This window comes from Lagenorhynchus albirostris, chromosome 2, assembly GCF_949774975.1.
Source record: "Lagenorhynchus albirostris chromosome 2, mLagAlb1.1, whole genome shotgun sequence".
Lineage (NCBI taxonomy): Eukaryota > Metazoa > Chordata > Mammalia > Artiodactyla > Delphinidae > Lagenorhynchus > Lagenorhynchus albirostris.
Window position 1 is genome coordinate 6,536,901 of NC_083096.1, and position 23,759 is coordinate 6,560,659.

Below are 23,759 nucleotides of genomic sequence, written 5' to 3' on the forward strand. Positions count from 1 at the left end.
TCTCCTCTGTTAATGAGGATATTGAATAAGTACTCAACACAAACAGGTCAGATAATATTTTTCTGTGTTTCTGACATATCTCTGTGCTACTTTCCTTTCACTCTCAGTGTACTATGATTCATCAGAATTCTTACTAAAAGAAAGTGGTAAACCATATGAGACTGACATACAAATGTTTTTGAACTTCAAGTACAATTCTATATGGTTCAACTTAATAACTGCTTCCAAATTCTAAATGCCAGGAAGACTTATTTTATTTTGGTAAATTATTCTTCACTAAATTTTCATTAAGTGCATATATGGTTGTGGTATACATCTTTTTCTTGGTTATAGTACTCATATTTGTTTTTCAAGTAAGTTTTTCACTTTCAGTATAAACATTTTGAAATATGCTTCTTTTTCTTATCAAATTATGAGTACTTTAAATTGCATTTATTTGAAAATTTACTTTTATTTAAAAAGAGCAACATTTGAGCTACTGACTTTTCTAGACAATGAAACCTAAAAAAATAATAATATGCATAATATTTTTATAGTGGAAAGGACTGGTTATTCTGTTAATTTTAAAGTCAAATTCTATGCACATGTAGGAACTCAATAAGTACTAACTCGCAGAAATAAAGTGGGCATCCATGATAATCATCATGTAATAGTGGTGAAATAAACTCAGCTGAAATAGAAACAATTGTTTTGGTTATTTTCTGACTTCTGATACAAAAAGTAGGTTTAATCATATCACTTAGTTTACTGAACATTTCATAATTGGTCCTGGACAAGCCCATGCCTGATTTTATTTCCTTATTTATTCACATTTAATACAGTCACACTCTCATTTCCTTCCCTATCAAAAGTTTGTTTTGAAATAAATTTTAAATTTTTCCTTTTTTTATACTTATAAGATGTGTACTGTTATTCTGAAAACTTGCATTTAAAAAAAATTTTATTGAAGTATAGTTGATTTAAAATGTTGTGTTATTTGTCCTGTATAGCAAAGTGATTCAGTTATACATATAATTTTTTTCATATTTTCATTATGATTACAGGATATTAAATATAGTTACTTATGCTATATAGTAGGACCTTGTTGTTTATTCATCCTATATATATATAGTTTGCATCTGCTAATCCCAAACTCCCAATCCTTCCTTCCTCCAACCCCTTCTCTGTTCTCTATGTCTCTGTTTTGTAGATATGTTCATTTGTGTTGTATTTTAGATTCCAAATATAAGTGATATCTTTCTGATATTTGTCTCTCTCTTTCTGACTTACTTCACTTAGTATAATAATCTCTAGGTCCATCCATATTGCTGTAAATTGCAATATTTTGTTCTTTTTTATGGCTGAGTAATATTGCATTGCATATATGTACCACATCTTCTTTATCCATTAGAACTTGCATTTTTAAATTTGCACAAATTGTACTGGACTATATATCCCTGCCCTCTTCCCCCAGCCATGGCCAGAAGTCCCTCTATCACAGTATAATTTTTTATGTTAAAATATAAAGCAGAGATTAATTCTTATCAGAATGACTTTTCTCTAGATTGTGAGTTCTTGAATAAACAGTCTCCAGAATAACAAATTATTTTTATTTTTCACATCCATTTATTTTTCATATGAAAGAAAAGAATACTCACAAAATTTAAGGAAATGTACCCTGAAAAAATTAGGTCTGTTTGTATATTTTTGCCCAAGGAGAGTGAGAGTGTGCTGCATGAAAGTAAAAGGAAAAGGTCATATACAAAGTGCAAACCATTTTATGCTATAATATACCACTACAGCAAAATATAAAAATTAGTAGGAATTTTGAAGATATGAAAAATTTAAATATCTTCAGATGGAATATGGAAATTAAGAACAAATTAAATTTTGAAGTAGGTTAAATATAATTTAGTTTTATTTTTGTCACCATTATAGATCTAAAAGCTATCTAGGAGTATAAATTTTAATTATTCATAATTCTAAAGGATTATTAAAATTGTACCATGCATAACTCAGCTTGCTTGTAAAAGTACCATGTTTTGCATATTAGAATTAGTTTTCTCAGACAATAATTACAAATTCACGAATTTAATTTTCTTTTAAATATTTTAATTTTTATAATCAATGAAGCTAAATGTGTCTGCCAGCAAGTAATCTGAAAAAAAACTTGGTTTCTCTTTTGTGAAAACTTGAAAATAGACAATATCGTTAGTATTACGGTAAAACAATGTAAAGCATTATGTTTTCTGAAACCAATATTTTCTTCAGAATTAAGCAAGAAGTCTCCTTTTCAAAAAACTACTTCAGGTTAAAAGTATTTAAAAAACCCAAATAATGTTCAATATAATTTTTCCACATGGATCTATCTAATCAATTCTACTTGATTCACCTTAATATTGTGGATTTGTATCATTTTGTGTTTTATGTGTTTTTCTTTTATTTCTAACAATTAGAAATTTTTCTAGATTTAGTTTTTTTCTTGTTGAATTTAAGTTATTCATCTATTCCTCTTTATATTATCTTTCCTCTGAAAGAGAACTAGAATCTAAACAAATAGATACATGTAGTTTAGCCCAAGTGTTATAGAAACTGTCTTTGGGCAATAATCAACCAACAGTATACTGTAAAGTCCACTCCTAACCTACATTTAGCTTTGAGACTCTTGTTTTTCCCTTCAGTCTCAATTTGTTTAGGTATTGTATTATTAATTTATTAAATTTCTGAATTTTTAAATTAATTCTAACATTTTGTTAGTATTTAAAATTTTTATACATAAGATTATGCTATCTGCAAATATATATAATTTTATTTCTTTCTTTCACATACAAAAATTAGTGTGTTTTAAAACAGGAAAAATGAAATATCTGAAAAGGAAATTTAAAAAACAATCACATTTAAAACAGCAACAAAAAGCATGAAATACTTAGGAATAAACTCAACCAAGGAGATGAAAGACTTGTATAATGAAAACTACAATCATTGATAAAATATATTCAAGAAGACACAAATGGAAAGAAAACCCATGCTCATGAATCAGAAGACAATGTATTAAAATGACCATCTACAGATTCAATACAATCTGCAGATTCAGTGCCGTCTCTACCAAAGTTCCAATGGCACTTTTTATAGAAATGAAAAAAAAAAAAAAAAACTAAAATTCATTTGGAACCAGAAGATTTCAAATAGCAAAAGTAATTCTGAGAAAGAAGGAAGCTGGACACATCACACTTACTGATTCCAAAATATATTACAAAGCCACAGAAATCAAAACAATATGATACTGGCTTAAAAACAGACAGATGGGTAGATGGAACAGAAGACATAACCCATAAATAAACACATGTATACCCTCGAAAAGAGATTTTCAACAAGGGTTCTAAGAATACAAAGGGGAAAGGACAATCTATTCAGCAAATGGTGTTGGGAAAGTGCATATCTACCTACAAACAACTGAAAATAGAGCCTTATCATCCACCGTATAGAAAAATCAACTCAAAATGGATTAAAGATATAATTATAAGACCTGAAACTATAGAATTCCTAGAAGAAAACATAGGAGAAAAACTTGATGATATTGTACTTGGCAACTGTTTCTTAGATATGTCACCAAAAGCAAAAGCCACAAAAGTAAAATTAGACAAATGTCACTACATCAAACTAAAAAGCTCCTGCACAGGAAACAATGAACAGAGTGAAAAGACAACCTACAGAATGGGAAAAAATATTTGCAAGTCATATATCTGATGAGAGGTTAATATCCAAAATATACTGGGAACTCCAGCAACTCAACAGCAGAAATACAAAAAATCTGATTTAAAAATACCTGTCAGAATGGCTATCATCAAAAGAACATAAATAACAAATGGTGAGGATGTGAAGAAAAGGGAGCCATAGAACACTGTTGGTGGGAAGACAAATTGGTGTGGCCACTATGGAAAACAGTATGGCGGTTTCTCAAAAACCTAAAAATAGAACTACCGTCTTACCGAACAATTCCACTCCTGTGTGTATATCCGAAAAAGGCAAAAACACTAATTCAAAAACATACATGCACTCCAGTGTTCATAGCAGCATTATGTACAATTGCCAGGATAAGGAAGCAACCCAAGTGTCCATCAACAGATGAATGGATAAAGAAGATGTGAGATACACACACACACACACACACACACACACAGGAATACTACTCAGCCATAAAAAATAAAATTTAGCCATTTTCAGCAACATGAATGAACTTAGAGGGCATTATCCTAAGTGAAATATGTCAGACAGAGAAAGACAAATACTGTGTGATATCACTTATATGTGGAATCTAAAAAATACAACAAACTAGTGAATAAAACAAAAAACAAGCAAACAGATATAGGAACAAACTAGTGGTTACCGTGGGAGAAAAAAAGGGAAGGGGCAATATAGGAAAAAAAAACTAATCATAAATGTAACTAGTACCCTATTTTAGCTTGGAACATTGAAATATAGGCCTTATTGTTCCTTGTTTTGAATTCAACACTATAGGATGTGTGCAGATAACTCTTTTAGAGTCAGGAACAAGAACAGACAATAAACACAAAGGTGGCATTTTTATGTTATCTACAATCTCATACACCACAAACAGGAGATGGTTATGGAAAACTGATGGACAAGAACATGTCCTGCTATTTTACAATAAAGGAGGGGGAACATTTTATATCCGTGACCCAGTTCCATGTCCTTGAAGATGTAAACCTGTTTCATTTAGAAGAGAAATACTCAACAAAGAGCTATGGAAACTTTATAAGAATTATGTCATAAGGATCAGCACATGCTAAGGTTTTATATTCCTTTTTCTATTTTAGTTTTTTTAACTACTTCAATTAGTGGGGGAAAGAATCTCTCACTGCCAACCTGTACAAATGAGGAAAGTTAGAGTCTGGAGAATCCCTAGAGAATACAAATCCTAGAAGCCTACTTAGTTATCTGCAAAAGCATCGATGTTAAATAAAATGCTCCTGTTTCATTTTATTATGTAAAACATATAGACCTGAAAAATGTGGAATAAAATGTGAGTTTACATGGAAAAAAATAAAAAACAATAGGCAAAGGAACTGATTAGATGTTTCTCCAGAGATGATATAGGAAAATACAAATCAAACCTACAATGAGATATCACCACACACCTGTCAAGACCTATTAAGAAAAAGACAGATAACAAGTGTTGGGAACTATGTGGAGAAAAGAGAACCCTGTACAATGTTGGTAGGAATGTAAAATCGTGCAGCCACTATAAAAAACAGTAAGAAGTTCATCAAAAAATTGAAATAGAATCACCACATAATCCAGCAATCCCACTTCTGTATATATATACCAAAAATAATTGAAATCAGGATCTCAAAGAGATGTCTGCACTTCCATGTTCACTGCAACATTATTACAATAGCCAAGGTATGGAAACAACCGGTGTCCATGAAAGGATAAATGGATAAAGAAAATGTTGTGTATGTATACGATGGAATATTATTCAGCCGTAAAAAACAAGGAAATTCTGTATGATCCCTGCATAATAGTACTCAAAATTTTTTGTTGATGTAGTGAATACCTGTCATAGTTATGGAAGCTTTCTTATTTACATTTATATTACCTTCACAAAGCAGAATTATCTGAATAATTATTGATTTGAGAAGAAAATTCACTTCAATGAATATATTTGAACTTAAGCTGCTAGAGTGGAGGCATTTATTTATCCACTTCATAATCACATATGATGTTCAGATACTATGCCTGGCACTTGGAGTAAAATAGTGATTAAAACGAGATTTGCTCTCTATTCTTATGGGGATTATGATCAGAGATTCAAACACAAAATGCCAATATGAGATATTCATGCAAATATAAGAGTATTTCAGTTGAGATATGCATGAAGAAGAATAGATGGCACTTGGAGAATTTATGATATAGAATTTAATACGTTAAGAATTTAAGGAAAATTTTCTTGAAAAAGTACAAGACAATTACAATAAGAATTAAGGGTTTAAGAGAAGTTAGTAAGGTGAGGAAGGAAGGGAAGAGTTTTAGCCTGAAGAAACAGCATCTGCAAAGGCTTCATGATGGGAAGGAGAATGGTAAATTAAAGGTAATGAAGATGCCAGTTTATCTGAGCAAAGCCATGGAGTAGGAGTTTGAAGAGATATAAGGCTGCAGACATAGTAGGAGTGAGATTATTCAGAGCCCTATGGCTTGTTTGCATGATCTGCATATTCTCCTAAGAATCATAGGAAGGTACAAAAGGGTTTTAAGTACAGTGAGTACATGTGTGATGGGGGGTCAGGAGGGAATGCTGGTTGTAGTAGCAGTTTCTGGTGAGGGGGAATATGATTTGTGTTTCAAAAATATAGCTTTTGCTGTTGAGCATTTTTGGAGGTCAGTTAAAATATTATTTGTGGAAGTCTAACCAAGGCAAAGTTATGGCAAGAGGGATGAAAAGAAAATTATTTAAGAGATATTTAGAAGGTCACTTAGACATGAATTGGTGATGCATTGAGTATGAGAGTAGAGAAAGAGAAATAAGAATGATTCTGAAATTCCAAATGCTTATTATTAGGTAAATACGATTGTTATTATCATTTTCTGAGACAAGGAATAAAAAAAGGATATTTGCTAGTGGGAAGTGGGTAGAGGGAATTCCATACATTTCTTTTTCCACACATGTTGGATTTGAACAACTTTGAAACCACATGCCTGGCTCATTTGCAATCACACATGGACTCATATATGGAGAACTGAGTCAATACACTAGCTCCTGTGACTTGGTAAATCAGTTGGAGAGTGCCTCAGAAGGACAGAAGTAGAGGTCCTTGCAAGAATCAGACATGTGTGGAATATGTACCTCAAAGTGGATTTCAATGTCAACTCTGTATGATTTGGTCAGAACTTATGACCCATGAAGGCCAGGTAAAGTTGATTAGGGAGCTGAGACTTCAATTCTGTGGGGAATGAATCTCATTTCATTTCTATAGGAAGATGAGAGCAGAGTTGTTTCATGCAGCTCTATTTGGAGAGAACAGATAGCTTCCTCTTAAATCCTAGGTTTACAGAGCAGGGTCCACTGAGCTTTTCATCACCTGTAGGAACCCTGCTAATAGAGAAATTCCAAAAACTATGCTTGAGCCTGAATGAGTCAAACACAAATACCTTTCCATCTGAAGTAATGCAAATATAGGCGATTCAATTTGAACAACCAGAACACAAAACCAGTTAAATATATATTTACATGTAAATATATATTCATATATATGAATGAACATCTAGGGAGATTATTAAAGCCTATGTAGACATAAGACTGAACAAATGCCATTCTCCATGGTCTGATCACTAGTTGTAGGCAGCTGTAATGTTACCAGAGTTTTTCTGCATTTTGCTGGCCTCTGGGTGCTAATAATATTTTCCAAATTTCTGGAGTGAAGCTACTGAGGCAGAACCTTTAAGCAGAGTTAGGAAAGATCTATAGTTTTTACCTTTCCTCCTTTCAACAACTGTACAAATATCTGAAATTCTGTACTAAACACCTTTATATTTGAAACATCTAGAGTGATTTCTGTTTCTTGTACCAAATTCTGACTGATTCCATAGGGCTGAAGATGCAGAAAGATAAACATAATTATAAGCTAAGATGTTTCCATGAGACAGGGGAAAGTTGAAGCCATGGATATAAATAAAAAAAGATCTCGACTAGAATATATTTCTCAAATTAAAAAAAATTTAAGATTTAATATTTATTAAAATTTAAGCAAAGCCTAATATAAATCTCTGTTAAAACAATTTGTATAAGTAATTTTTTAACATCTTTATTGGAGTATAATTGCTTTACAATGGTGTGTTAGTTTCTGCTTTATAACAAAGTGAATCAGTTATACATATACATATATCTCCATATCTCCTCCCTCTTGCGTCTCCCTCCCACCCTCCCTATCCCACCCCTCTAGGTGGTCACAAAGCACCGAGCTGACCTCCGTGTGTTATGCGGCTGCTTCCCACTAGCTATCTATTTTACATTTGGCAGTGTATATACGAAGTGAGAGAGTGGCATGGACATGTATAAGTAATTTTTAAAAATCATCTAGAAGTGTATGTCAATTGCCTTTGCCATTTAATTTAAATTAATTTATATACGGAGACATAAAAAATCCTCTACTGCAAAATTTCATAAATTAAAATTTCTAAAAAATAAAAATGCTAACAGCATGCTAAAACATGGGAAATGTCTTTTTGTTTTAAACACTCTGGTATAAATATCTTTCTACTGTGAATTTTATCTTTTGACTTTACAACCAGTTACCTCTCTTTTGATTTTTTCTACCAAAATTCCTTCTCATCCCAACAAGGCTTTGGCTTGTGTCTCAGAATTTCCTCTCCACAATTAGGGTATTTCACTGCTCAAATTATTGGATTCATCTAATTCATCAGCCTCACATTTCCTTGACCTCTTAAACTACAGTGACTTTCATTTGCACCCATTTCTTTATTCCTGGAAGCATCACTGTATATTCTTATTACATAAATTATCTGAATTCTCATCTTAAATCCTAACAGTTTACCCTATGACAATATCTTTCATTATTTCCTATTATTCCATTTTCTCTCTCTCTGTAGCTCTTCTATAAATAGGTAGAACCCATAATTTATTTGAATTTTAAGTTATCCTTTTCCCTTTAGCTATTATTTTTCCTTCGAAGATTTAACTCTATTAAAAAAAAACCTTCAAATTATTTTTCTTCTGTAGAAAAATTTGCCATAATAAATGATCATAAATGTATGGCTCAAACCATGGAAATGTATTATCTCACAGCTCCAAAGGGGAGAAGTCCAGTGGGCCCTGATAGCTTCTCTGCTGTGGGCCTCACAAATCTCCAATCTTATCAGGCTCATTCAGATTGTTGGCAGAATTTAGTTTCATGTGATGGTAGGACTCAGGCGCCTGTTTCCTTGCTGGCTGTTGACAGGGTTTGCACTCAGCTTCTTGAGCCTGCCTGCATTCCCTTCTACCATATTCAAAGGCAGCAGTGACAGATCAAGTCCTCATACTTTTAATCTCTCAGACCTCCTTCTCTCTCTAATCTCTCCTGCTTTTTATTTTGCCTCATCTCTCTGATTGACTCTACTTAGAGTGTGAAAACAAAAACAAACATTTGCAATGGATAAAGGAAGGACTATCACTGATATTTTATGAGAACTAAAGTGGAGGCCAAATAGGGCAATACTCAGATTCCATTTTCACCTCTTTGGGAAAAAAACAAAACAAAATGAAACAAACAAAAAACACAAAAAAACAACAAAAAACCTAAAACACACACAAAAAACTAGTTGGACAACATATTTTAATATCATGGTCATCAGAACAAGTACAATGCCATTATTTGAGAGACTACAAAGGTTCCTATTTATATAAAAAGCCACTTGGCAATATATTGAAAAATATTTATGCATTTGACTTTTGAGCCAGCAATCCCAATTATAGGAACTTCTAAATGATACACTGGCAAAAATGCAAACTGACCTATTTCTTCTGGGTGGTAGGAGAAGACTGTATTTCAGTCTTTATTTTTCTTTTACACACAATATCTATCATGAATACATTAAAAAACAAAACAACATGTACAAAGAAGCAGGAAAGCATGACCCATAATCAACATAAGAGTCAAAAGTAACTGACCGCAAATAACTCATAGGTTGGACTAACAAACAAGAACATTAACTATTATAAATTATTAAAAATTGACCAAAGATTTGGAAGAGGTCAAGATGAAAAAGATGAACAGAAGGAAAATATCAGCATAAAGAAGGGAGTTATTTTCCAATAAGAACCAAAGGCAATACTGGAACTAAATAATACAAAAGATAAAATGAAAAATTGACTAAAGGAATTTATTGAGGCACACAAAAAAATTTATTCCCAATGGGAGCCCACGCCAGTAAAAGAGATGAGAAGCAAAAGAAATAGTAAATGTGTGGGTTAATGTAACCACTGTTGTTTTTAACCTTTAAATAAGTATTGGTTTTTAGTGTGAACATGATAACCAAGTACTGTGGACCATATAAAATATTTAGAAGTAGAATGTATAAAGGCAAGAGTACAAAGGGTACAAAAGCATTATATGGGACTATGTAGTGTCAAGTTTCTCATATTCCATGGAATTTTCATAATATTTAATCCAAAATAAAACTGCCTCAGGACCTAGAGTGAGCCTGGTCCTGGGTCACTAGATTCAGCTCTGTGATTCTCCAAAAAAATAAGCCTAAGAATGAGGCAGAGGCTGCCAACATGGTATGAATACAAAGCTCATCAGTGTCAATTTCAATATATAGAAACTTCCTTTGGTTATTTTTTGAAAAAACTAATACTCATATGACATGATACCAGGAGATGTGTTAAGTGTCATACAGACATGAATTAAGAAAGTCTTAATGTTAAAGTTTTATCAGTTTTCCACATGTTTATTCTAATATTGTTTCAGAATGCAGGTGAAATCTAGACATATAGATTCTCATTGCAATGAAAACGACAAGCATTGATTAGCAACATAATATACTTGACAGTAAGAAATATATTCTCGATAGTTATCTAGATTTATTATCTCATTCATGTTGAAAAGACATTCAAATTTCACTAAAATGTAAAAATGTTAAGTAACCTAGGTATGGTCACAGTAAGTGGAAGAGTTGGGTTAGAAATTAAATCCATCCAACCTACTCCTGTGCTAAAGTGCTCTTCTTTGCTCCCTCTTTCCTGTGGACCAGCACAGGAGTGCTTTAGTTTTGGATGGGATGGTACATCTTGTGGTTTGAGATTCCATGTAGGATATGATGATTGTTAATGGAAATATGTATAAGTTTAAAGCAACAAAGAGAAGTTGCTATCAGTCTCTGTGCTAACATAGGAACGGTAAATCAAGCCTAGCCGTAGTACATGGTCACCACAAAAGGAAAGAAAATGAACAAAGACACAGTACCTCAACGGTGATTTGGGCTCTAAACTCAAATATTGAGAAAGTAGAAAGGTTATAGGTCATCTTTTGCCAGTCTCTCCATAGAATGGCACAGTCCTGTTCACTGTAGGGAATTCATATGAAGTATTCCAATCTCAAGGAGCACAGCTTCCAAGACAAGAGAATAGAAACCAAAGCAGAATTCAAATGATTGAAATTAGGCTTTCCAATCACAGTGACATGGGTATGAAGGCTGGTACAATCCTTATTAACTGTGTGACTTTGAGAAAGTTGCATAAAATTTGAGCCACACTTCTGCCATTTATCAAGTAGATATAACAGCGCTTAACTCACAGGGATATGGAAAAAGCACTGTGTTTTACATAAAAGGTACTTTAACCATGTTCATCCTCATCTTCTGGCTCTGTACTGGTGTTTTATCTCCATCCATTCTGGGTTGAGTAATTAACATGGAACCCAACTGGATGGGTGCACTTAGGCTGTCAAACATTGTGTGTTCGATTCTGTCCTCTATGCAACAACTCTATATTACTCTCCTATTGAGAAAAACTCTACTAGGAGTAGATACTATTGTTCCTTTTTTGTACAAAGATGATAATTCTCTATGCACCTGAAAAACAGTTTGTTTCTGGCAAACTGCACATGAAACACCTGCATGCAAAATACATATGGGAAGTCTGTAATGGCTCGTATATTGGCAGCACATTTTTCCCAGCAGTTTCTTTAGGTGTAATGAATTGGGAAAATGTATCTCTTACAGAAACTTAATGACTATTCCATAGCACAAGTACATAGGAAAATTATGAGGAAACTGATCATTTTAACACCTGTGTTTGTTTAATTCCAGCCAAAGCAACAACGTGATATATGTTTGTGAGAAAAGTAGAAACATTGGTTGACCAAAAATAATGGAAATATGCTTGATTTCAGATTCAAAAGGATGTGCAGCAAGTTTTAAATCATGAAAATATTCCTCAAAGGCACTGAATGAATCCCAGACAATATCCCTCTTTTAAACATTGTCTTGGTGAAGACTTTTTTTGGAGAATTTCTAAAGGTTTCAACGCAGCTGATTCCAGTCTATGGTACCTAATGAAACACTTTGGTGTTTGTGTGTCAAGATTAAGAATTCTGGGGCTTCCCTGGTGGTGCAGTGGTTGGGGGTCCGCCTGCCGATGCAGGGGACACGGGTTCGTGCCCCGGTCCGGGAAGATCCCACATGTTGCGGAGAGGCTGGGCCCATGAGCCATGGCCACTGGGCCTGTGCGTCCGGAGCCTGTGCTCCGCAACGGGAGAGGCCACAACAGTGAGAGGCCCACGTACAGAAAAAAAAAAAAAAAAAGGATTCTGAATCTATACAAGAAAGAATGTGGCAGAAATAATTTAATTTCTTTAATGTATTCAAGAGTAGCTAATATTACATTATTCTTATTAAATATTTTATTAAAGATTCATAGAGAATCCTGTGTTTTTAGAATCAGGAATACCTGGCTGGGCTGCTTATTAGGTATTTACAGCTTGACAAGTTATTTACCTTTTCCAAGCCTTATTTTTTTTATAACAGCTTTGTTGAGATATGCTGTATAAAACCTGCATATATTTGATGTGTACATTTTTATGAGTTTGGACATATGAAAATTCTTTCATTCCTATAAGGGCAACTATTCTCAGCTCATAGTTTTGTGTGCATACATGTATGTGTATGTGTATGAGGATAGGAAAAATATGTTTTAATATAAAAATGCATATGTAAGACATTCGAAAAGTAGCAGATATTTTTTAGTGAATTTAAAAAAACCTGAAAAATAAACTTAGCTATTTAACTGGAGTAAACATAATATCAAATATCTTGAATAATAAACTTAATAAATGATTTTCTGGAAAACATAATTTTATTTCACTTTCAAGTATTTTTACTAGTCGTCTTTAATCAACCAGTGAAATGACCTATTACGTGCCAGCTGGTGTAAGGGGTACAAAGTTTACATAAAATATGTTTTTACCTCTCAAGGAAATTATATTCTTGTTGAAAAGACAAAAATTAGACTCAAACAATGAAATAGCAAGACAATGGAATAAAGTGCAGGGCTGTTTGGAACAGAATATGCAGGCAATGTGAGCGAGAGACTAGCAAAATTAATGTAGTCCAGAGTCACAAGAGAGGGCTGCTTTCAGTTAAAACTCTAATATTTTTAGTTTGTCAATATATTCTATTGGTTTCTCTTTCCTCTTTGCTTGCTATTTCTTGTAAAAATACATTTATTTTAAAAATAAACGTATAGGTTTCTGACCTTGTAATGGTTGTATGTGATTATTGATGAGACAACTGTCAATTAAATAAAGTAGTCTTATTAGGAAAGGGCAATTTTGACAGTGTGCTTGTAACTAGAGACATATTTATGGATCCCAGTAGTTGATGTTCCCTACTAAAAGGGCAATGGTATATGAGAGTATATAACTTATACAGATACATATTTCTAACTGGGGTCACTATTTACCAGTTGGATGGGATAATTCTTGATTGTGAAGGACTGTCCCTGTATCACAGATCTTTAGCATCCCTGGTTCACATTCACTGAATGACAGCAATGTACTCCATCAGTGTCACATCCCAAGCCACCTAAGTTTCCAAATATCTGTATATTATCCAGTGATATATGAATGCTATAAGAGAAATCTGTCCACATACATTTTGAGGACAATTTTGGACACACACACACACACACACACACACTAACCTTGCTGCTTTTAGTGAAATTTAATCCATCATCTATGAGTACATTTCCCTCTCCGTAGCACCCACACATTAAAATAATATCTTTCAAACAGATAGAAAAGATTCAATCAAAATAACTAATCTAAAACATTCTTATCTCTTGTCAGCTTTACTTATAATACTTCAGGGCAATATTCTTTAATCTCCATGTTTTAACATAGAAAATCCCATTGAAGGGATATTGTTGACACAATATCTCCTATTTCATTTTCATAACTTACTTTTTTTCTGTATCACTCATGGTGTTGTGTTTGCTCATATAGTGTTAATTTTATTTTTTGAGCTCATCATCAGAAAGTTTTCTATTTTGATTTTGATGTTTGTGTTTCACACTATCAGACATACTAGAAAAAATGCTTAGAAGGCAGTAGTGGAGGGGAAACTAGGAAAGACTGAGAATTTAGAACAGTCTTAATGTGGACCATGGGTTCTAGATGCTGCTACAGTTTCATATAAGGTGAACCAAACTTATCAAAAACAGAGGTTCAAACCACCTCAGCACAAAAACTGAAAAATTAAAAGAAATAAGTTCCTCAGTGGTAACATCTGGTAAATTGGACATTGTACTAACCATAGATCAACTCATTTTAATTAAATCTGTGGCATAACCCCAGCTTAACTCCCCTGCAGGTGGATTCACAGTAATCAGCAACTCAACCTAGCTGCCAAAAAGAAGAAAGGCCTGAATCCTCTATAACAAACAAGAACAAAAAGCTGCATTATCAGTTTCCATCACTCCTTCATACACATATATGAAATTTTTAAAAATATGGTACATGCAAAGGAAACAGGAAAATGCGACACATAAAAGAAAATACAGTCCAAAGAGGCAGATAACCAACATATTGGAATTACCAGGTGATAATTATAAAACAAATATTTAAATATATTAAATAATTTACTGGAGGGGATGGACATAAAGGGTGGAAGAATGGGAAAATTCAGAAGAAAAATGGTAACCTGTAAAAATGAACCAAATAGGAATTTTACTACTGAAAATTAAAATGCCTGAAATAAGAAATTTACCATATGGCTTAAAAATGGGTTAGACATTGCAAAAATAAGTAATAGAAAACTTGAAAAACGGTCAACAAATATTATCACCTATACAGCACAAAAAGAAAACACTTTAAAGCAGAGCCTCAGTCATCTGGTAATGTGACTAACCATCAACTGGTCTAACACAAATAAAATCCAGAATAAACAGAGAGAAAAAGAAGAAGAAAAGTTTTTGAAGCTATGATAGAAGAAACATTTCCAGATTAGAGTAAAAACAACAATTCACATCTCCAAGAAGCTCAGTTCAGTGAACTAAATTCCAAATAAACATAACTGATACACTTTTAGCCAGATTCATCAAGAAAAAAAGGAAGAGTGCCCAAATCAATAAAATTAGAAATGAAAAAGAAGTTACAAATGACACACCAGAAATATAAAGAATCATAAGTGACAACTACAAGCAACTATACCCCAATAAAATGGACAACCTAGAAGAAAGGGATAAATTCTTAGAAAGGTACAATCTCCCAACACTGAACCAGGAAGAAATAGGAAACATGAACAGAAAAATTACCAGTACTGAAATTGAATGTGTAACTTAAAAAACTCCCAACAATCAAAAGTTCAGGGCCAGATGGGTTCAAAGGTAAATTATACAAAACATTTAGAGAAGAGTTAATATCTATCCTTCTGAAACTATTCAAAAAAATCACAGAGGAAGGAACACTTCTGAACCCATCCTATGAGGTCAACACCACCCTGATACCAAAACCAGACAAAGATACCACAAAAGAAGAAAACTACAGGCCAATATCACTGATGAACATAGATGCAAAATTCCTCAATAAAATATTAGCTAACCGAATCCAACAATACATTAAAAGGATCACACACCATGATTGAGTGGATTTATCCCAGGGATGCAAAGGAGTTTTCAATATCCGTAAATTAATCAGTGTGATACACCACATTAACAAACTGAAGAATAAAAACCATATGATCATCTCAATAAAAAAAAAGTTTTGATAAAATTCAACATTCATGTATGATAAAAACTCCCCAGAAAGTGGGCATAGAGGAGATATACCGCAACATAATAAAGACCGTATGTAACAACCCCACAGCTAACATCATACTTAGCAGTGAAAAGCTGAAAACATTCCCTCTGAGATAAGGAACAAGACAAGGATGGCCATATTTATTTATTTATTTGTTTACTTAAATAATATTTATTTAACATAGTTTTGGAAGTCCTACCCACAGTAATCAGAGAAGAAAAAGAAATTAAAGGAATCCAGATTGGAAAAGGAGAAGTAAAACTGTCACTGTTGGCAGATGACATGATACTATATATAGGGAATCCTAAAGATGCCACCAGAAAACTACTAGAACTCATCAATGAATTTGGTAAAGTTGCAGGATACAAAATTGATGTATAGAAATCTGTTGCATTTCTATCCACTAACAATGTACTATCAGAAAGAGACACTAAGGGGAAAAATCACATTTACCACTGCATCAAAAAGAATAAAATACCAAGGAATAAATCTACCTAAGGAGGAAAAAGACCTGTACTCTGGAAACTGATGAAAGAATTTTAAGACACACAAACACATGGAAAGATATACTGTGTTCTTGGGTTAGAAGAATCAATATTGTTAAAATGACTGTACTACCCAAGGTAATCTACAGATTCAATGAAATTCCTATCAAATTAACCAATGGCATTTTTCACAGAACTAAAACAAAAAATCTTAAAATTTGTACGGAAGCACAAAAACCCCCAAATAGCCAAAACAATCTTGAGAGGGAAGAAGAGAGGTGGAGGAATCATACCCCCAGATTTCAGACTATACTACAAAGCTACATTAATCAGAACAGTATGGTACTGGCAGAAAAACAGACTTATAGATCAATGGAACAGGATAGAAAGCCCAGAAATAAACCCACACACTTTTGGTCAATCAATCTATGACAAAGGAAGAAAGAATATACAATGGAGAAAAGACATTCTCTTCGATAAGTGGTGCTGGGAAAAACTGAACAGCTACATGTAAAAGAATGAAATTAGAATATTCTCTAACACCACACACAAAAATAAATTCAAAATGGATTAAAGACATAAATGTAAGACTGGATACTGTAAAACTTCTAGAGGAAAACATAAGCAGAACACTCTTTGATATAAATTGCAGCAATACTATTTTGGATACCTCTTTTAAAGGAAATAAAAGCAAAAGTAAACAAATGGGACCTAATTAAACTTAAAAGCTTTTGTGCAGCAAGGAAAACCATTGACAAAATGAAAAGACAACCTACTGAATGGCAGAAAATATTTGCAAATAACATGACTGTTAAGGGATTAATATCCAACATATATAAACAGTTCATACAACTCAATATCCAAAATCAAACAATCCAATTAAAAAATGGGCAGAACTAAATAGACATTCTTCCAAAGAGGAAATGCAGATGGCAAACAAGCATATGAAAGGATGCTCAACATCACTAATCATCAGTGAAATGCAAATAAAAACCACCATGAGGTATCACCTCACTCTTGTCAGAATGGTTATCATCAAAAAGAACACAAATAACAAATGTTGGCTGGCAAGGATGTGGAGAAAAGGGAACACTTATACACTGTTTGTCAGAATGTACATTGGTGTGGCCGCTGTGGAAAACTGTATGGAGGTTTTACAAAAAACTAAAAATAGGACTACTGTATGACCAAGTGATTTCACCCTTGGGTATATATCTGAATAAAACAAAAACACTAATTCTAAAAGATACATGCATTCCAATACTCAGCTGCATTATTTACAGTTGCCAAGATGTGAAAGCAACCTAAGTGTCCATCAAGAGTTGAAAGGATAAAGAAGAGATGGTATATATGTATAAAATAGACTACTACTAAGCCATAAAAAACGAAATTTTGCCATTTGCAGCAACATGGATGGACTTGGAGAGTATAATGCTAAGTGAAATAAGTCAGAGAAAGACAAATACTGCATGATATAGCTTATATATGGAATCTAAAAAATACAAAAAACTAGTAAATATAACAAAAATGTAGCAGACTCACAGATATAGAGAACAAACTAGTGGTTATGATGGTGGGGGCAATATAGGGGTGCAGGCATGGGATGTGCAAACTTTTGGTTGTAAGATAGGCTCAATAATGAATTGTACAACACAGGGAATATAGCTAATATTTTGTAATAGCTGTAAATTGAAAGTAACCTTTAAAAATTGTATAAAACATAGAAATAAATTTTAAAAATAAATAAAATTCTATATCCAGTAGAAAAAAAAGATTTCACAATGAAGGCAAAATAAAGATACTTTCAGAAAAAAGAAAAAGCTGAGGGAATTTTCTCCATAAGACTCCCCCTTCCACCCATTCACAAAATACATTTAATGAACTGCCAAAAAATGTTAGTGAGGATAGAGAAAAATTTTACAAGACATAAACTTGGATATATTTTAAGGAATGAAAAGCACTGGATAGACTATATACTTTAACAGATATAAAACAACAATAATAGTTTTATTACCTTTTTTTTAAGTTTGTGGACTACTCAGGTAGATATAATTAGAAGTATATTATTTTAAATGTTCACTATATAAATATTTGTGGACTGCATCTAAAGTAATACTTAGAAATAAACAAATTCACATGCATATATTAGAAAAGGATATAATTAAATTAAGTGCTCTCAGTTTCCACATCAAGAAGGAATTAATGAAATGATAAAAATAAAAGTACAGAAAACTGAAATAATAGGAAAAGATAGAAATGAAAGAATATCAAGAAGCCAAAAAACTTTTCTTTGAAATGGTCAATATAATTGATAAATCTGAGTAAAAAATTTTAAAAAATAGATAATAAATACTTGATCATTATCAGGAATAATAGAAGAGGTATCACTGAGAATGCTACTCATAATATGAATATTATAAGAGCCTATAATGAACATTTATGTTAATTAATTCAATAAACTTAGACAAAACAGACCACTTCAAAATCACTACTTAAAAAAAAACTGTCAAGAAAAATTACAAAATGTACAATATCCTGTATATTTAAAAAAATGAAATTCTCAAAATTTTCACAAACACGACTCTATATCCAGATTATTTCATTGATGAAATTTACAAAACACGTAAGGAAAAATACTAACCGTCTTACAGAAATTCTTTAAAGAGGAGGAAGAAACATGCACAGAGGGGAAAAAAGGAAAAAAAAGAAAAAAAGCAATGGCACATTTCCTTCTCATTCACTGAAGTCTCTAATATGGTAAGAAATTTTACTTAGTGACAATGTGAAAGAACTCATTCAATGATGGCGCTAGGTAAAAATTCCACCAAGTCAAGGACTTGCTCATAACTGACCCCTTTTACTGACATTATGCAGTGTGGTGGCCAGAAATAAATAGTAAGTGATCAGTTGCAATTAACACTCATTCTACTCTAGGACTTTATTGATTGATCTAGTAACAAAAGCAATTATCGATAATACAAGTAAAAGTTTAGGAAATTTTAAAAAAAAGCAAAGGACATAAAAGCAAAAATAAACAAATGGGACCTAATTAAACTTAAAAGCTTTTGCACAGCAAAGGAAACCATCTACAAAATGAAGAAAATCTACTGATTGGGTGAAAATATTTGCAAATTACATAACTGTTAAGGGATTAATAGCCAACATATATAAACAGCCCATACAACACCATATCCAGAAAACAAACAACCTGATTAAAAACTGGACAGAAGACCTGGATAGACATTTTTCCAAAGAGGCAATGCAGATGGCCAACAGGCACATGAAAAGATGCTCCACATTGCTAATCATCAGGGAAATGCAAATCAAAACCACCATGAGAGATCACCTCACACTTGTCAGAATGACTACCATCAAAAAGAACACAAATAACAAATGTTTTGGCTAGGATGTGGGGAAAAGGAACCCTTGTACACTGTTGGTGGGAATGTAAATTGATGCAGCCAGTGTGGAAAACAGTATGGAGGTTTCTCAAAAAACTAAAAATATAACTACCATATGATACAGCAGTTTCACTCCTGGGTATATATTCATAAAAATTATAAACACTATTTCAAACAGAAACATGCACACAAATGTTCATAACAGCATTATATATAACTGCCAAAAATTGGAGGCAACTTATGTCCATCAACAGGTGAAACGATAAAGAAGAGGTTGTACATACAGTCAATGGAACAGCACTCAGCCATAAAAAAGAATGAAATCTTGCCTTTTACAGCAGCATGGATGGACTTGGAGGGTATTATGCTAAGTGAACTAATTCAGACAGAGAAGGACATATACTGCATGATATCACTTATGTGTGGAATCTAAAAAAATACAACAAACTAGTGAATATAGCAAAAAAAGAAGCAGGCTCACAGATATAGAGAACAAACTAGTGGTTACCAGTGGGGAGATGGAAGGGGGAGGGGAAATATAGGGGTAAGGAATTAAGAGGTACAAACTATTATAAAATAAGCTATAAAGATATATTGAACAATATGGGGAATACACTCAATATTTTATAGTAAGTATAAATGGAGTATGACCTTTAGTAAGTGTGAATGCCTATTGTACACCTGTAACTTATATAATAAATAAATGCTTCTGTTTACCAAGGTCCACATTTTACTGCTGTTAGTGTTTAAAAATAAGCAAGGAAATATTATAATAATGTAGATAATACATCTCTTATCAACCTCAGAGCTGTGGTTTCCATACAAAATGAAATGGGCAATTTAAAATATCTGTTGCTGAAAGCAGGTGTTAAAAAGTATTCAACAGCCTAAGTCAAATAAAGAAACATGTTTTAATAAAAATATGACACACTGTAATGTGTGGTTGGTGTCCAGCTGGATAGATCTCTAGGATTGGGAAATTAAACTAACACAACATTGTTAATCAACTGTACTCCAATATAAAATGAAAACTTAAAAAAAAAGAAAACGTGTGATTGGAAAAGGAGTTTTGTTTATACCTTTCCCATCTCACAAAGATTTTATTTATCTTGACTGATCTGGACGTCCCAGATTAAGGGTTGTACTGATGTGTGCAAATCAAAGGAGTCATCAATGAACTTAACATGGTACCTACAGAACTACATACAGCATGATGTATTCCCGAGGGGATCTTGGGCTGGGTCAAAACCTCACCTCATATATCCAGATTTGTACTAACAGTGAATGGATCCCAATTATCTAAAGGCAGGGGAAATCCTGTAATTCTTTACCTATCAAATCTTTCAATACCTTCCAGGGATGGATCAGAGAGAGAGAGAGGCCCATGTAATACTGATTATACTCCTCACTTTATGTGTACACTGTATAGTCAAAACCAAACACCATATCAAAGGAGGGAAAATATGATTTAAGAAGGAACCTCAGTGGAAACCAAGAGAAATCATGGCAAATGGTAATGAAGCTTGTATGTGTGCTTAATTCGTAGGAAGGATGCAATAATGAGAGCATTTAAAAGCAAAACTCAACTCACTGCATTTGCTAATACCCATTACATTTGCTCAGATCTGCTGTTAATTTTTAGCTGATGCTAATAAAAACCACTACTGATTTTGTCCAAAAATTGGGAAATTGAACTATGCTGATTTATGGTCACTGACTAAAACTCTGTCCAAATAATCTAGAGAAAAACACGACTTGCTAACCACAGATGACTTAGTTGACTAGTAGCCAGTTGCAGTGATAACTTGGTGCATGATTTTTGCTCTATGTTACTATCTTTTTTTCAAGTAACATGAGGGAATATGATGTTTGAATTATAAATTTTATTGTGGATATAATGCTTTCAAATAAAGTAGAAATGTTACTTAGATGGTCCTATACCATTCACCAATTATGTTCCTTTGGGGGACACTTTTGGAAAGTCTTTTGACACCCAGATTGTGGAATATGACAAATAGAGTTTCAAGGAACATAAATTTTTTATCAATACTGTGAAAGTAAATTTACCAATGTCAAAATTACTACATTACAATGTAATATCATGAAGAGAAGAATTGTTAAACCAAATGTGGATGATAAAAGAAGTATTTTTCCAGGAGACTGTTTGCAAATGGAAGTCATTTCAGGAGGATAATGAAGGATTCGTGAATGGACCAGAGAAGCCACCTATGTGATGGAATATCACAGGCATTAACAAAGACAGGAGAGAAGGTTTGAGCCATTTCTCAAGGAAGGTGGTTGGATAAGGTCAGTGGCCAGGTGCATTAGTGGTCTATGCCAGGGAGGTGCACTTATGAGGACAACATTACAAATTTAAGCTGAAGCAGAATGACATCAGACAGTGTGGCCTTTACTCCTGTTCTCTGTGTTCCCAAGTAATACATATCAGCACTGAAATTATCTCCTTTGTGGTTCAAATTGTCAGGATTAAAAGAATAATGTTAAAAATCAACACTCGGGGCTTCCCTGGTGGCACAGTGGTTGAGAGTCCGCCTGCCGATGCAGGGGACACGGGTTCGTGCCCCGGTCCGGGAGGATCCCACATGCCGCGGAGCGGCTGGGCCCGTGAGCCATGGCCGCTGAGCCTGCGCGTCCGGAGCCTGTGCTCCGCAACGAGAGGCCACAACAGTGAGAGGCCCGCGTACCACCAAAAAAAAAAAAAAAAAAAAAAAAAAAATCAACACCGTGTCATTGCAATTGGGGAGGCAATGGTAGTATTATATTATCTTACCTAAAATCCTGTGTTAGTAGGAACATATGCCATGATATATGATTATGGTTATGTCCAACCACCACGTGGAATCTGAAGGGTTTTCAAAAAAAATGACCTCTAGTAACTACCCCAGGTGTTACAATTATGGGTACATAGGTTAAGCACATGAAAAGAAAATATATACTATAATTTTAACTTATGCATCATATGTCAAATATTATGTTGAAGTCCCTATTTTATTAACTTTAGTATTGCATTAAAATCAACTTCTCAGGCCAATCAGAATTAGAAAATGTTGGGGGATTTATCTGAAGCTCTTGATCAATGTCATGCATATCAATATATATAGATTGGTCAGAAGAAGGCTTAAGAAATATCAGACACACCTTCATTAACATACACAAAAAGTCCAAATAATCCTTGGTGGCAGAGAAAGGGAATAATCAAGCTGATAAAAGTATCAAAATGCCTGTGAAGGGATAGAGTCATTACTAAAATGATATATATAAAAAATAATTCCCATTTTCCATTAGATAGGTCCAATCCCAGGAGTCACTGGAGTGTTTACAGACTTGTTTGTATAAAATCTTGGGGGAAATATTTTCAGGAGATATGTTTTAAGACAAATTAGGAAAAGATACATCGAAATATTTGGCAAGACGATATTGATCAAGCTCAGAGGGTGGATGGTGTAGTAAGGCTAACAGCCAGGCTTTGATTTATTTCCTCCTACTTGGGGACTGTAGAGACTATAGTTAAACTAGATCAGACCTCCTTGTAAATAAACTGATGACATTTATAAATGGGAATATACGTAAGAGTTCTTTTAAATAAATTCATTTTGGCAAGACATGACTTGTCTATCTGACTCTCTTATTGTAAATAAACCCAGAATTTAAGGATTTATAGAACATGATCAGCTGGAGAATGAAAGTTAGTCAAACACAAGGGTAACAATGCTAAAAGAAAAAAAACCTTTATCTAACAGTAATTTTATGGACACTTGGTTAGGTCTCCATGTTTTCATCATCCCAATGTGGGAAAAAGGAATACTTAGAAATTGCTTCTGATGGTTTTGGTCTCTCCAGAAAGAAGTTGGTGCTTCTATAATATTTGAATTCTCTGAATAGTTCCTAAAGTTTGGTGTTGGAGAAAATCTATGATTTATGTGAGTCTGTTTTGACAATTCAATTATTTTATGGTAATGCAGCAAGGTTGCTTCAACATTTTTAAAACTCAATGTAAATTACCACATTAATAATGGAGAATATATAATCAACTCAATAGAATCAGGAGAATCACTGAC

The 23,759-nt window shown here is 33.3% G+C and overlaps 1 long non-coding RNA gene across 1 annotated transcript in view; it reads right to left on the reverse strand.

Annotated features, from left to right (window-relative positions):
* LOC132515658 (uncharacterized) overlaps nt 1-23,759 on the reverse strand; it is a 125,495-nt gene that overhangs the window by 40,273 nt on the left and 61,463 nt on the right. The gene's annotated exons all lie outside the window — the stretch shown is intronic.